The sequence below is a fragment of the Oryctolagus cuniculus genome, chromosome 13 (genome assembly GCF_964237555.1).
Source record: "Oryctolagus cuniculus chromosome 13, mOryCun1.1, whole genome shotgun sequence".
Classification (NCBI taxonomy): domain Eukaryota; kingdom Metazoa; phylum Chordata; class Mammalia; order Lagomorpha; family Leporidae; genus Oryctolagus; species Oryctolagus cuniculus.
The window spans coordinates 53,334,437-53,347,953 of record NC_091444.1 but is presented as its reverse complement, the minus strand read 5'-3'; the positions used below and the strand labels follow the sequence as shown (position 1 = coordinate 53,347,953).

The 13,517-nt window shown below is 38.7% G+C and overlaps 1 protein-coding gene across 2 annotated transcripts in view; it reads right to left on the bottom strand.

Moving 5' to 3' along the window:
* The window catches only part of SLC35F3 (solute carrier family 35 member F3), a 425,020-nt gene that overhangs the window by 313,444 nt on the left and 98,059 nt on the right, over positions 1–13,517 (bottom strand). The gene's annotated exons all lie outside the window — the stretch shown is intronic.

Genomic DNA, 13,517 nt, shown 5'->3' with positions numbered 1-13,517 from the left:
TTCACAACCTTGCAACTCAGCAGTTTAGGAAGTCCTTTCCTGACATGCGGCTCTCTTGACCTACAACTGGCAGGGAGTTCACCTGGCAGGGAGGTCCTGCAGTAGGACCTTTCAGAAACTGTCCTCTTACAGCTGACTGCAATTTGCCTTTCTGCCTTTTGGTGTCTGATTCTAACAGACAGGTGCTGGACATAGTGTGCCTACCTTCACCTGGTCAAGAAGGGACATCTGTCAGATCAAAGGTGATTTTACTCATCTATTATTTCCAAACATGCTACTTCTTGAACTATCAATGCAAGTGATGCATGCAATTGATTCCTCTCCAAAAAGGTAGCATGTAATCAGTGCACACAACAAACAAGAAAATTAATTTAGAGAGGAAAAAATAGATGCTTTAATGGGGTCTACAGGAAAATTGAAGAACTTCCAAAACAATACTCTGGACCATATTACCAAGATGAGCTCTGTGTCAAGAAAATGTCAGTCAAAATGAATTTTGGGCAGAGATGCTTGAATCCCTCCATATTATAAGAAGCCTTATTTTCAAGTACAGCAATCAGCTTCATAACCGAGAGAGATCTCTGGCCAGATTCAGCAGTGTGTTCACATGGTTACATGGATCCCAGCACTTTGTGATATAAGCGTCTATCTTATCTTCCCAGTACCCAGTGCTACAGTCCCTTGGGAGAAGAGCTGATATCTTGTGGTCTTATTATTAGTAAGCTAGACCCTTGCATATGGTAAGAAGTGTGGGAGAAAGGAAAAAGGGAGAAGAGGGAAAATAAATGGTAGGAAAGTAGGGAGTTGAGACAGTCAGCAAAGGTTAATCAGGGGATATGCTCTCCACCTACTGCCTACTGCACAGCACTAAGAATGAGCAGAACACAGGGAATGGGTCAGGGCTGAGTCTTTGCCTGCCACCGTCTTTCTCTTTCAGACTGAAGTACTGAGAACTATAATATTTGTGAGCAATTTCCAGGAATTATTATGTTAGGTAAGCCTACTTTTATTATTCACAGATTTTCTGTATTTGCAACTTCACCTACTTGTTAAAATTTATTCGTAACTTCCAAAGCAATACTCACAGTCCTTTCTTGGTTATCTGTGAACATGCACAGAGTGTTGCTTGATGTGCATGTTTCCAGCTGGGGCTGAACAAGACCCCTGCCTTCCCAGCTGTTGTGCTGAAAACATGTGTCCTTTCCTCCATCCACTCAGTCCCCATTTTTGTGCTTTTTGTTGGTGACTGCTGTGTTAAATGCCTGCCATTATAGTACTGACATACAGTCAAATGCTTAAAAGAAAATACACGTTAGTTAAGCTTCAATCAGTCACGAGTTATGGTGCTGGAGGTCATGAGTTCACTGGTAGTGAATTAGCAAAATATATTTGATAAGATGTCTTTACATAGATATAAATGTAAAAGAAGGGTATGGATTGATGGGTTGATGAAAATATCATGTCTAGAGGCTCTCAGGAACCTTACTCTGTTTTTCCTGTGGGAGTTATAGTTTGGTACTCCCTAATTCATGTTTAAGATGAATTTATAGAGTTTAGTATTGTAAATAATGAGAATTATTATTTTTATTGGTGAGTTCTTTGGCACCCCCAATTCTGGACTTGGTGCTGGAAACTCATGGAGAAATGGCTCGTTATTCACTAAGCCAGGATTTGTGGTGATTCTATGGAGCATAATTGCCATGAATGAAAATCAACTGTCCCTGATACATTATTTTACATAATCATTACACTGGCAGTCCTATAAGGTATGGACTATTATTAAGACATGGAAATTGAGGAAATTAAGTTTAATGGAGGTAAGTAACTTGCTCAAATTGATCATAGAATAGAGCCAGTAATTCTTGGGAACAGGATTTGAACCCAGGCAGTTTGACTCCAGAGCCCACACAAGCTCTACCACTTGCTGTCCATCTGCCTTCCCCTTCCTCACAAGGTAGGGTTATGGGTAGGGGGCCAAAGGCTGAAGGGTGACTGCAGGGACACTGGACCAGTGTTTCTTTTTTTATTTATTTTTATTTTTTTAAAAAAAGATTTTTATTTATTTATTTGAGAGGTAGAGTTACAGTGAGAAAGAAAGACAGAGAGAAAAGTCTTCCTTCCTTTGGTTCACTCCCCAAATGGCCACAACTGTGGCCACTGGAGCTGTGCCAATCCAAAGCCAGGAGCCGGGTGCTTCTTTCTGGTCTTCCATGTGGGTGCAGGGGCCCAAGCACTTGGGCCATCTTCCACTGTTTTCCCAGGCCATAACCGAGAGCTGGACTGGAAGAGGAGCAACTGGGACTAGAACTGGCGCCCATAATGGATGCCGGCACCGCAGACGGAGAATTAACCAAGTGCGCCACGGCACTGGCCCCACCAGTGTTTCTTAATCTCCTGATACCATGGAATCTTTTGACAGACTGATGAAGCCTTTATATCCTTTTCCAGAAGGATGTTTGTAAAATCTTGAAGCACACAGAATTACAAAATAAATCGATTGTATTGAAATACATTTATCAAATTACTGAAAAGTTCAGTGGCACAATAATGCATCTGCGTTTCTATGAATGCATTATGTAGTAAGCTGCCCAGAAGGTCAAATAGGTGCTGTAATTTTGAAGTATTGACTAGCATAAAAAATGTCCTAAGATATATACAAATATCATAACACAGCGTGAAAATGTTACCTCTCTTGGTGACAAAGTCAAATTAGTTGTGCATGCCACAGCAGCATCTACAAACATGGAAAATGGAAGAAAAAGCCACGTTTCAGTTCCAAGTTGACAAAACAGACCCTGTCTCCCACCTTGACATCCATGTTCCCTTTTCCTGTGAATTCTTTCCATGGATGCCTCAGGTAAGGACACTTACACCAGCCATATTGGAAACTAACAGGCTGAGCACATGGGCAGTGGGAGGAGGTCGTGTGAAGTCATTTTTTCCTATCTTAATAGTCTATTGGGGAATAAAGGAGTTTTAACCAAGCCCCTTTTATGTTACTCTGTCCCTTGATTCATGCCACAGGCTGTGAAAGAACAGGATGGATTCAGAGTGGTGGGGAGGACCTTCTATATTCAACATTTAGGATCTAAGCAGGGTATCTGGAATCACATCAGGTGTTAAAAGGCAGGATGCCATGGGTAGCTAAGTCTTCTTTCATGGAGATGAGGTGACAAAACCACCTCAGAGTCGTCCACACAAAATGCATAGGATTGGCAGTATCTCATGCAAACTCTAAAATGAACATACGGGCTGAGAGTTTTGGTTCACTAGATTAACTCCAGGTTCCCATGAATATTTCATGATGAGGATTTTTAATTTCATTTTAACTGTTTTCAAACTTCCATAACGTTATTTTAAATTTTTTATTGGGAACTAACAAATTGCAATGATAGATAAAGAGACAGAGATAGAGAAATAGAGAGGTAGATAGATAGATAGATAAACTGTGGAATGATTAAGTTGAGCTACTTAAACATGCATCTTTTTAACTATTTATCATTTTTTGTGCTGAGAACATTTGAAATTTACTCTTAGTAGTTTTGAAATTCACAATACCTAATTATTAACTATAGTCACCATGCTGTGCAATACACCTCAAAAAACTATCTCTTGTCTAACTGGAAGTTTTTACCCTTTAACCCACATCTTGTCATGACCTCCTCTCCACTTGCCCTCCCACCCCCCTGCATCCAGTACCCACCATCTACTCTCTGCTTCCATGAGCTCAATTGTTTTAGAGTCCACATGTACATGAGATCACGTGACATTTTCCTTTCCATGTTTGGCTTATTTCACTTAGCATGGCATCCTCTAGGCTCACCCATGTTTTGGCAAATAACAAAATTTCATCCTTTTGAAAAGTTAAATACTATCCCATTATACACAAACATATCATATTTTCTTTATACATTTATCCATTGATGGATGCTTAGATTGATTCCATAACTTATATGTTGTGATTGTTGCTACAATGAACATGGGAGTGCAGATCTTGTCAACATATGATTTCAGATCTTTTAGATATACTTATATACCCAATAATGGGATTGTTGGATCATATTGCAGTTCTGTTTTTAAAAGTTTTATCTATTTATTTGAAAGAGAGGGAGGAAGGGAGGTAAACAGAGAGAGAGACAGAGAGAAAGAGACATTCCATTTGCTGGTTTACTCCCCAAATGCTCACAACAGTAGGGGCTGGGCCAGGCCAAATCTAGAAGCCAGTAACACCATCTGGATCTACCACTTGGGCAGCAGGAGCCCAATTATTTGGGCCATGATCTTCTGCCTCTCAGATGCATTAGCAGGGATGTGTATCAGAACCACAGAGGTCTATGAGTCAAACCAAGCACTCTGACATTGTATCTATTATATAATATCCTTTTTTGTCTCTTTATAGTTTTTGATTTAGTCTATTTAGTCTCATAAAAACATAGTTATCCCTGCTACCTTTTGATTTCCACTTGCATGGAATATATTTTTCTGCTTTTCAGTTCCAGTCTATATGTATCCTTCTAAGTGAGTCTTTTGTAGGTAGCATATAGTTAAGATATTCTTTTTGTAATTTTCTTTTGTTAAACTTTTATTTAGTAAATATAAATTTCCAAAGTACAACTTATAGATTACAATGGCTTTTTCCCCCCATAACTTCCCTCCCACCCTCAACCCTCTCAACTCCCGCTCCCTCTCCCATTCCATTCACATCAAGATTCATTTTCAATTATCTTTATATACAAAAGATCAGGTTAGTATCAGTTCAACAGTTTGCACCCACACAGAACATAAAGTGTAAAATACTGTTTGAGTACTAGTTATAGCATTAATTTGTAAAAAAGTCTTCACTCTGTCTTTTTTCTTAAAGAATGTAATCCACTTACATTCAAAGTAATTATTGCTGGATAATGACTTACTACTGCCATTTTATAATTTGTTACTTGGTTGTTTTGTAGATACTTTGTTTCTTTCTTCCTCCTTTGCTGTCTTCCTTTGTGGTTTGATTGTTTTCCATAGTGGTACAATTGGACTCCTTTCTATTTATGTTTTGTGCTTCCACTATATTTTTGCTTTGTGGTTACCAAGTTTATAGAAAACATCCTATAGCTATTGTCTACTTTAAGTTAATAACAACTTAACTTTGGTCACATGCAACTATATAGGGTTATTGTCTCTTAGATTCATTTTATGTTTTTAATGTCAAAATTTACACAATTTTGTAATTTATATGTCTTGATAATTTATCTTAGCTAGAGCTACTTTTAATATTTATGTTTTAACTTGCATATTAGAGATAAAAATCACTTTACATGCTATCTTAAAGCATTTTGAGTATGAATCTGTATGACTTATACCATTGATTTTTGTGCTTTTATATGTTTTATGTTGTTAATTAAAGACTTTTTTTCAGCTTCAAACTTCCTTTAAGCCATTCCTGTCAGATAGTCCCAGTGGTGATGAACTTCCTTAGCTTCTGTTTCTCTGGGAAAGTTTGCATTTCTTCTTCAAAGTTTGCTGGGTGATGTATTCTTGGTTGGCAGGTTTTTTTTTTTTTCTTTCAGCCCTTAGAATTCTCATTCCACTCTCTCCCAGCCTGAAGAATTTCTGTTGAAAAAGTCAATGAGCACCATACTGGGATTCCCTTGTATAAAGGGTTTTCAAAAAGTTCATGTAAAATGCAATTATGAAAAAATCATTCATGGAATTAAAAAAGAATTGATCTCTATTACATTTTTATTAATTGCCTGAAATGCTGCATTTAAAGTGAAGTTTTTAAAATATAGTAATTTCCATGAACTGCTGAAAAACATAAAATGAGAATAAATCTCACAGAGTAACATGGTTTTTTCACATATCTGAACCCTGACAGGTGAAGATTTATCAGCAAACTGGACAACTGTGGTGTTCAGCTGTGTTTCGCCATTCCAGAAAAATGAGAAGGTGGTCATGATACACAATATACATTTTGGAAGTGGAGCCAGGATGATTTCTGATTTATTTGCACTTATCAAAAGGGAAGAAAACAATCTCAGATGAGGACAAACAAATTTAAAAAAATTCTGGTTTAGAGGACCCCTGTGTTATTGCATTTCACCCTTCTAGCCAATGTGAGAGCAATCACAAACTTAACGGAATTAGGAGCACTACACTTGAATCAACTTGAACATGAAATAAATTAATAATAAGTATCCAAGAAATTAAATTCTGCAAGCATCTGCAAACACGGAGTTGCCAATGACATCTAGCATAGAACTCTGCAGTTCAGCCAAACACATCTGAAAGTTAGAAAAAAAAAAAAGTCTCCATTTTCTGGTTGGGAATAGTTGCATCTGCTTTTTTCAATGAACATGAATTTAGGGAAACATAGAGACACACAGTGACTCTGGTGAAATGTTTAGCATCATGAAGAACTACAGTGACTAAAAAAAAACAAACAAAAATACTTTTTAGGATATTTATTTTATGTAAACTGTGTAGGCAAGTAATATAAGATCCAATAACTGGGTTTTACCATTTACGACCTAAAAAAGGAAAGAGATGCTTGGGAACAAATTTGAGGACTGAATGAATGATTGCCCCTACCCTATCCTACCTTGTCCATCACAAACTGGGAATAGAAATGAACCAGCAGCCTCCAGGAATCTGGAGTTCACAGTTTGGAGATGATTAAGAACAGATGTGACAACCAGGTCCTGAGAGGCTCCGTGACAGCCAGCAGTAATTGAGCAAGTGCCTTCCTAGGGGACACAACAGGAGTGAGCTTAGACATCACTGTCCAATACTTCTTTTCAGGAGGACTTGCCCTGCAGTTCCCTTGCTTCCATCACAGACACCCTGGCTCACTGTCAATCTTTTTTTTTCCTTTTAAGATTTATTTGTTTATTTATTTGAAAGTCAGAGGTACAGACAGAGAGAAAGAGACAGGGAGGGATCTTCCACTCACTGGTTCACTCCCCAGATGGTTGCAACAGCCTGCACAGAGCCAAGTCACAGCCAAGAGCCAAGAGCTTTGTTTGGGATGCTTACATGGGTGGCAGGGCCCCAAGCACTTGGACCATCTTCTGCTGCTTTCCCAGGCACAGTAGCAAGGCGCTCCATCGGAAGTGGAGCAGCTGGACATGAACCAGCACTCACATGGGATGCCACACAATACTGGCCCTTCACTCATTCTTTTTTTTTTAACTTTTATTTAATGAATATAAATTTCCAAAGTACGGCTTATGGATTACAATGGCTTCCCCCCCATAACGTCCCTCCCACCCGCATCCCTCCCCTTTCCCACTCCCTCTCCCCTTCCATTCACATGAGGATTCATTTTCGATTCTCTTTATATACAGAAGATCAGTTTAGCATACATTAAGTAAATATTTCAACAGTTTGCTCCCACACAAACATAAAGTGAAAAATAATAGATGATTTTTTAAATGATGATGAAATCAGATCAGACCTATTATCATGTTTAATCCCAGTGAGAGTCAAGTTGGGAATTGATAATTTCTTCTTCTTCTTTTTTTTTTTTTTTTACAGAAGATCAGTTTAGTATACATTAAGTAAAGATTTCAATAGTTTGCACCCCCATAGAAACACAAAGTGAAATATACTGTTTGAGTACTCATTATAGCATTAAGTCTCCATGTACAGCACATTAAGGACAGAGATCCTACATGAGGAGTAAGTGCACAGTGACTCCTGTTGTTGACGTTACAAATTGACACTCCTGTTTATGGCATCAGTAATCTCCCTATGCACCAGTCATGAGTTTCCAAGGCTATGGAAGCCCCTTGAGTTCTCCGACTCTTATCTTGTTTAGACAAGGTCATAGCCTAGTACCTGCTAATACTAACCGATAGAATAAATAAAGGGGAGAGTGATCCAACATGGGAAGTGAGATACTCAGCAGACTCATAGAATGGCAGATGTCCTAAATAGCACTCTGGCCTCAGAATCAGCCCTAAAGGCATTCCGATCTGGCTGAAAAGCCCATGAGAGTATTTCAGGCATGGAAAGCCAAGACACTCTGGCAAAAACAAACAAACAAACAAACAAACAAACAAACAAAAAACCTAAATGAAAGATCTCTGTGAGTGAGATCCCAGTGGAAAGAACAGGTCTTCAAAGAAGGAGGTACCTTTCTCTGAAGGGAGGAGAGAACCTTCACTCATTCTTAAAGACTCTGCTCAGCTATCACCTTCTCAGTTTACTTAACATTGCCTTCTTATCTGCTCATCTCCCACAGCATTTACCTGCTAACTCTAATACAATATTTCTTTTAGTTAGGTTTATTGTTTATTGTCTAGAACAGAGGTTAGCAGACTCCAGCTCTCCAGACAAATCTGACCCACCTCTGGTTAATAATTAACATTAATATTAATATTAAGTATTTCTGGAACATAGCCAGGCCCATTTTTCTATGCCTATAGCATCGATAGCTGCTTTGGAGTGACAATGGCAAAATTTAGTGGCTGTGATGGAGACCTTATGTCTTGCAAAGCTAAAAATATTTATTCTCTGGCCCTTTACAGAGGTTTGCCAACTCCTGATTTAGAATATAAATTCTATAAAAACAGGAAACAGATTTGTTCATTGGAGTATCCCAAGTGACTGTCAGATGGTAGGTGTTGAAAAAACATTTATAGAAGGAAAGGATGAATGGATGGTGGTAGAGGTGTTTGGTTTCCATGGCTTAAGTAGAAAAAAGTGGGAGAAACCCAGTTACTACTCCACACATATTTCAATATCATGCATGGAATGCAGAAAACTCTGTGTAATAACACTGTAGATCTTCTGTGTTTATAACAATAAGAAAGCATTGGATGATGATGAGAATTTTTCACATTAAAAGGGGTGTGTACATTCTTCAAGTCTGAGAAGCACAGGGGTAAGTGGGGCAGCTCAACAAGACTTGTTTATGGTGGCTACAAATTTAGTGACACGATACAAACCATGACATCTCCTGTTTTTCCCAGAAGAATCAATTCTAATTGACCTTTGCTCCCACAGGTACAGTTGTACCTGTAAGGGTCTGGGGCTGCATTCATAGAAAATGCTTTCCAGCTGATGTGGAATCTAACTCTGCCACTGTGAACAAGTTACTTATATGAGGCAAAACTCAAGAAAATGGTTTCTCCATAAGATTCACGTTACAATTTAGAGAGAAATGCTTCTTTATGGTTAGTCCTATATAGTTCTTTTTTTTTTTTTTTTTTTTTTTTTTTTTTTTTAACTTTTATTTAATGCTTATAATTTTCCAAAGTACGACTTATGGATTACAATGGCTTCCCCCCCATACCGTCCCTCCCACCCACAACCCTCCCCTTTCCCACTCCCTCTCCCCTTCCATTCACATCATGATTCATTTTCAATTATCTTAATATACAGAAGATCAGCTTAGTATACATTAAGTATGGATTTCAACAGTTTGCTCCCACACAGAAACATAAAGTGAAAAATAATAGATGATTTTTTTAAATGATGATGAAATCAGAGCAGACCTATTGTCATGTTTAATCCCAGTGAGAGTCAAGTTGGGAATTGATAATTTCTTTTTTTTTTTTTTTTTTTTTTTTTTTTTTTTTTTTTTTTTTTTTTACAGAGGATCAGTTTAGTATGCATTAAGTAAGGATTTCAACAGTTTGCACCCCCATAGAAACACAAAGTGAAATATATTGTTTGAGTACTCGTTATAGCATTAAGTCTCAATGTACAGCACATTAAGGATAGAGATCCTACATGAGGAGTAAGTGCACAGTGACTCCTGTTGTTGACTTTACCAATTGACACTCCTGTCTATGGCATCAGTAATCTCCCTATGCTCCAGTCATGAGTTTCCAAGGCTATGGAAGCCCTCTGAGTTCTCCGACTCTTATCTTGTTTAGACAAGGTCATAGTCAAAGTGGAGGTTCTCTCCTCCCTTCAGAGAAAGGTACCTCCTTCTTTGATGACCTGTTCTTTCCACTGGCATCTCACTCGCAGAGATCTTTTGCCAGAGTGTCTTGGCTTTCCATGCCTGAAATACTCTCATGAGCTTTTCAGCCAGCTCCGAATGCCTTTAGGGCTGATTCTGAGGCCAGAGTGCTATTTAGGACATCTGCCATTCTATGAGTCTGCTGAGTATCTCACTTCCCATGTTGGATCACTCTCCCCTTTATTTACTCCATCGGTTAGCGTTAGCAGGTACTAGACTTGTCTATGTGTTCCCTTTGACTCCCAGTCGCTTCACCATGACCAACTGTGAACTGAAACTGATCACCTGGAACAGTGAGATGGCATGGGTACATGCCACCTCGATGGGATTGAATTGGAATCCCCTGGTATGCTTCCAACTCCACCACTTGGGGCAAGTCAGCCTGAGCATGTCCCAAATTATACATCTCTTCCCTCTCCCATTCCCACCACCATGTTCAACAGGGATCACATTTCAGTTAATTTTCAACACTTAAGAATAACTGTGCATCAATTACAGATCTAAACCAGTCATATTAAGTAGAACAGATAAAAAAAACTACTAAGAGGGATAATGTATTAAGTTGTTCATTAACAGTCAGGGCTATGCTGATCAAGCCACCATTTCCCATAGTGTCCACCTCACTCCAACAGGTTTCCCTCTTGGTGTTCAGTCAGTCATCACCGATCAGGGAGAACATATGGTATTTGTCCCTTTGGGACTGGCTTATTTCACTCAGCATGATGTGTTCCAGATTCCTCCATTTTGTTGCAAATGACTGGATTTCGTTGTTTCTTACTGCGGTATAGTATTCTAAAGAGTACATATCCCATAATTTCTTTATCCAGTCTGTCGTTGATGGGCATTTAGGTTGGTTCCAGGTCTTAGCTATTGTGAATTGAGCTGCAATAAACATTAGGGTGCAGACCTCTTTTTTGTTTGCCAATTTAAATTCCTTTGGGTAAATTCCAAGGAGTGGGATGGCTGGGTCGAACGGTAGGGTTATCTTCAGGTTTCTGAGGAATCTCCAGACTGACTTCCATAGTGGCTTGACCAGCTTGCATTCCCACCAACAGTGGGTTAGTGTCCCTTTTTCCCCACATCCTCGCCAGCATCTGTTGTTGGTAGATTTCCGAATGTGAGCCATTCTAACCGGGGTGAGGTGAAACCTCATTGTGGTTTTGATTTGCATTTCCCTGATTGCTAATGACCTTGAACATTTTTTCATGTGCCTGTTGGCCATTTGGATTTCCTCTTTTGAAAAATGTCTATTGAGGTCCTTGGCCCATCTCTTAAGTGGGTTGTTGGTTTTGTTTTTGTGGAGTTTCTTGATCTCTTTGTAGATTCTGGTTATTAACCCTTTATCTGTTGCATAGTTTGCAAATATTTTTTCCCATTCTGTCGGTTGTCTCTTCACTCTCCTGACTGTTTCTTTTGCAGCACAGAAACTTCTCAATTTGATGCAATCCCAATAGTTGATTTTGGCTTTGACTGCCTGTGCCTCCCGGGTCTTTTCCAGAAATTCTTTGCCTGTGCCAATATCTTGAAGGGTTTCTCCAATGTTCTCTAGTAACTTGATGGTGTCAGGTCGTAGATTTAGGTCTTTAATCCATGTTGAGTGGATTTTTGTGTAAGGTGTAAGGTAGGGGTCTTGCTTCATGCTTCTGCACGTGGAAATCCAATTTTCCCAGCACCATTTATTGAATAGACTGTCCTTGCTCCAGGAATTGGTTTTAGATCCTTGATCAAATATAAGTTGGCTGTAGATGTTTGGGTTGATTTCTGGTGTTTCAATTCTGTTCCATTGGTCTATCCATCTGTTTCTGTACCAGTACCATGCTGTTTTAATTACAACTGCCCTGTAGTATGTCCTGAAATCTGGTACTGTGATGCCTCCGGCTTTGTTTTTGTTGTACAAGATTGCTTTAGCTATTCGAGGTCTCTTGTGCCTCCATATAAATTTCAGCACCATTTTTTCCAGATCTGAGAAGAAGGTCTTCGGTATCTTGATTGGTATTGCATTGAATCTGTAAATTGCTTTTGGGAGAATGGACATTTTGATGATATTGATTCTTCCAATCCATGAGCATGGAAGATTTTTCCATTTCTTGGTATCCTCTTCTATTTCTTTCCTTAAGGTTTTGTAATTTTCATCGTAGAGATCTTTAACGTCTTTGGTTAAGTTTATTCCAAGGTATTTGATTGTTTTTGTAGCTATTGTGAATGGGATTGATCTTAGAAGTTCTTCCTCAGCCATGGCATTGTCTGTGTATACAAAGGCTGTTGATTTTTGTGCATTGATTTTATACCCTGCTACTTTGCCAAACTCTTCTATGAGTTCCAATAGTCTCTTAGTAGAGTTCTTTGGGTCCCCTAAATACAGAATCATGTCATCTGCAAAGAGGGATAGTTTGAGTTCTTCCTTCCCAATTTGTATCCCTTTAATTACTTTTTCTTGCCTAATAGCTCTGGCTAGAACTTCCAGAACTATATTGAATAGCAGTGGTGAGAGTGGGCATCCCTGTCTGGTTCCAGATTTCAGTGGAAATGCTTCCAACTTTTCCCCATTCAATAGGATGTTGGCTGTGGGTTTTTCATAGATTGCTTTGATTGTATTGAGGAATGTTCCTTCCAAACCCAGTTTGCTTAGAGTTTTCATCATGAACGGGTGTTGTATTTTATCAAATGCTTTCTCGGCATCTATTGAGATAATCATATGGTTTTTCTTCTGCAGTCTGTTAATGTGGTGTATCACATTGATTGTCTTGCGCACATTAAACCATCCCTGCATACCAGGGATAAATCCCACTTGGTCTGGGTGGATGATCTTTCTGATGTGTTGTTGCATTCTATTGGCGAGAATTTTATTGAGGATTTTTGCATCTATGTTCATCAGGGATATTGGTCTGTAATTCTCTTTCAGTGCTGCATCTTTCTCTGGCTTAGGAATTAAGGTGATGCTGGCTTCATAGAAAGAATTTGGGAGGACTCCCTCTTTTTCGATTGTTCTGAATAGTTTGAGAAGAATTGGAGTTAGTTCTTCTTTAAACGTCTGGTAGAATTCAGCAGTGAATCCATCTGGTCCTGGGCTTTTCTTTGTTGGGAGGGCCTTTATTACTGTTTCAATTTCTGTCTCAGTTATGGGTCTGTTTAGGTTTTCGATGTCTTCCTGGTTCAATTTAGGCAGGTTGCATGTGTCCAGGAATCTATCCATTTCTGATAGGTTTCCCTGTTTGCTGGCATACAAGTCCTTGTAGTAATTTCTGATGATTCTTTTTATTTCTGTGGTGTCTGTTGTTACATTTCCTTTTTCATCTCTGATTTTATTGATTTGGGTCTTTTCTCTTCTTTTTTTAGTTAGTTGGGCCAATGGGGTGTCAATTTTGTTTATTTTTTCAAAAAACCAGCTCTTCGTTTGGCTGATTTTTTGTAATGTTTTTCTTGATTCAATCCTGTTGATTTCTTCTCTGATTTTAATGATTTCTCTTCTCCTACTAGATTTGGGTCTGGTTTGCTGTAGGTTTTCTAGATCCTTGAGGTGAATTGAAAGCTCATCTATTTGGTGTCTTTCCAATTTCTT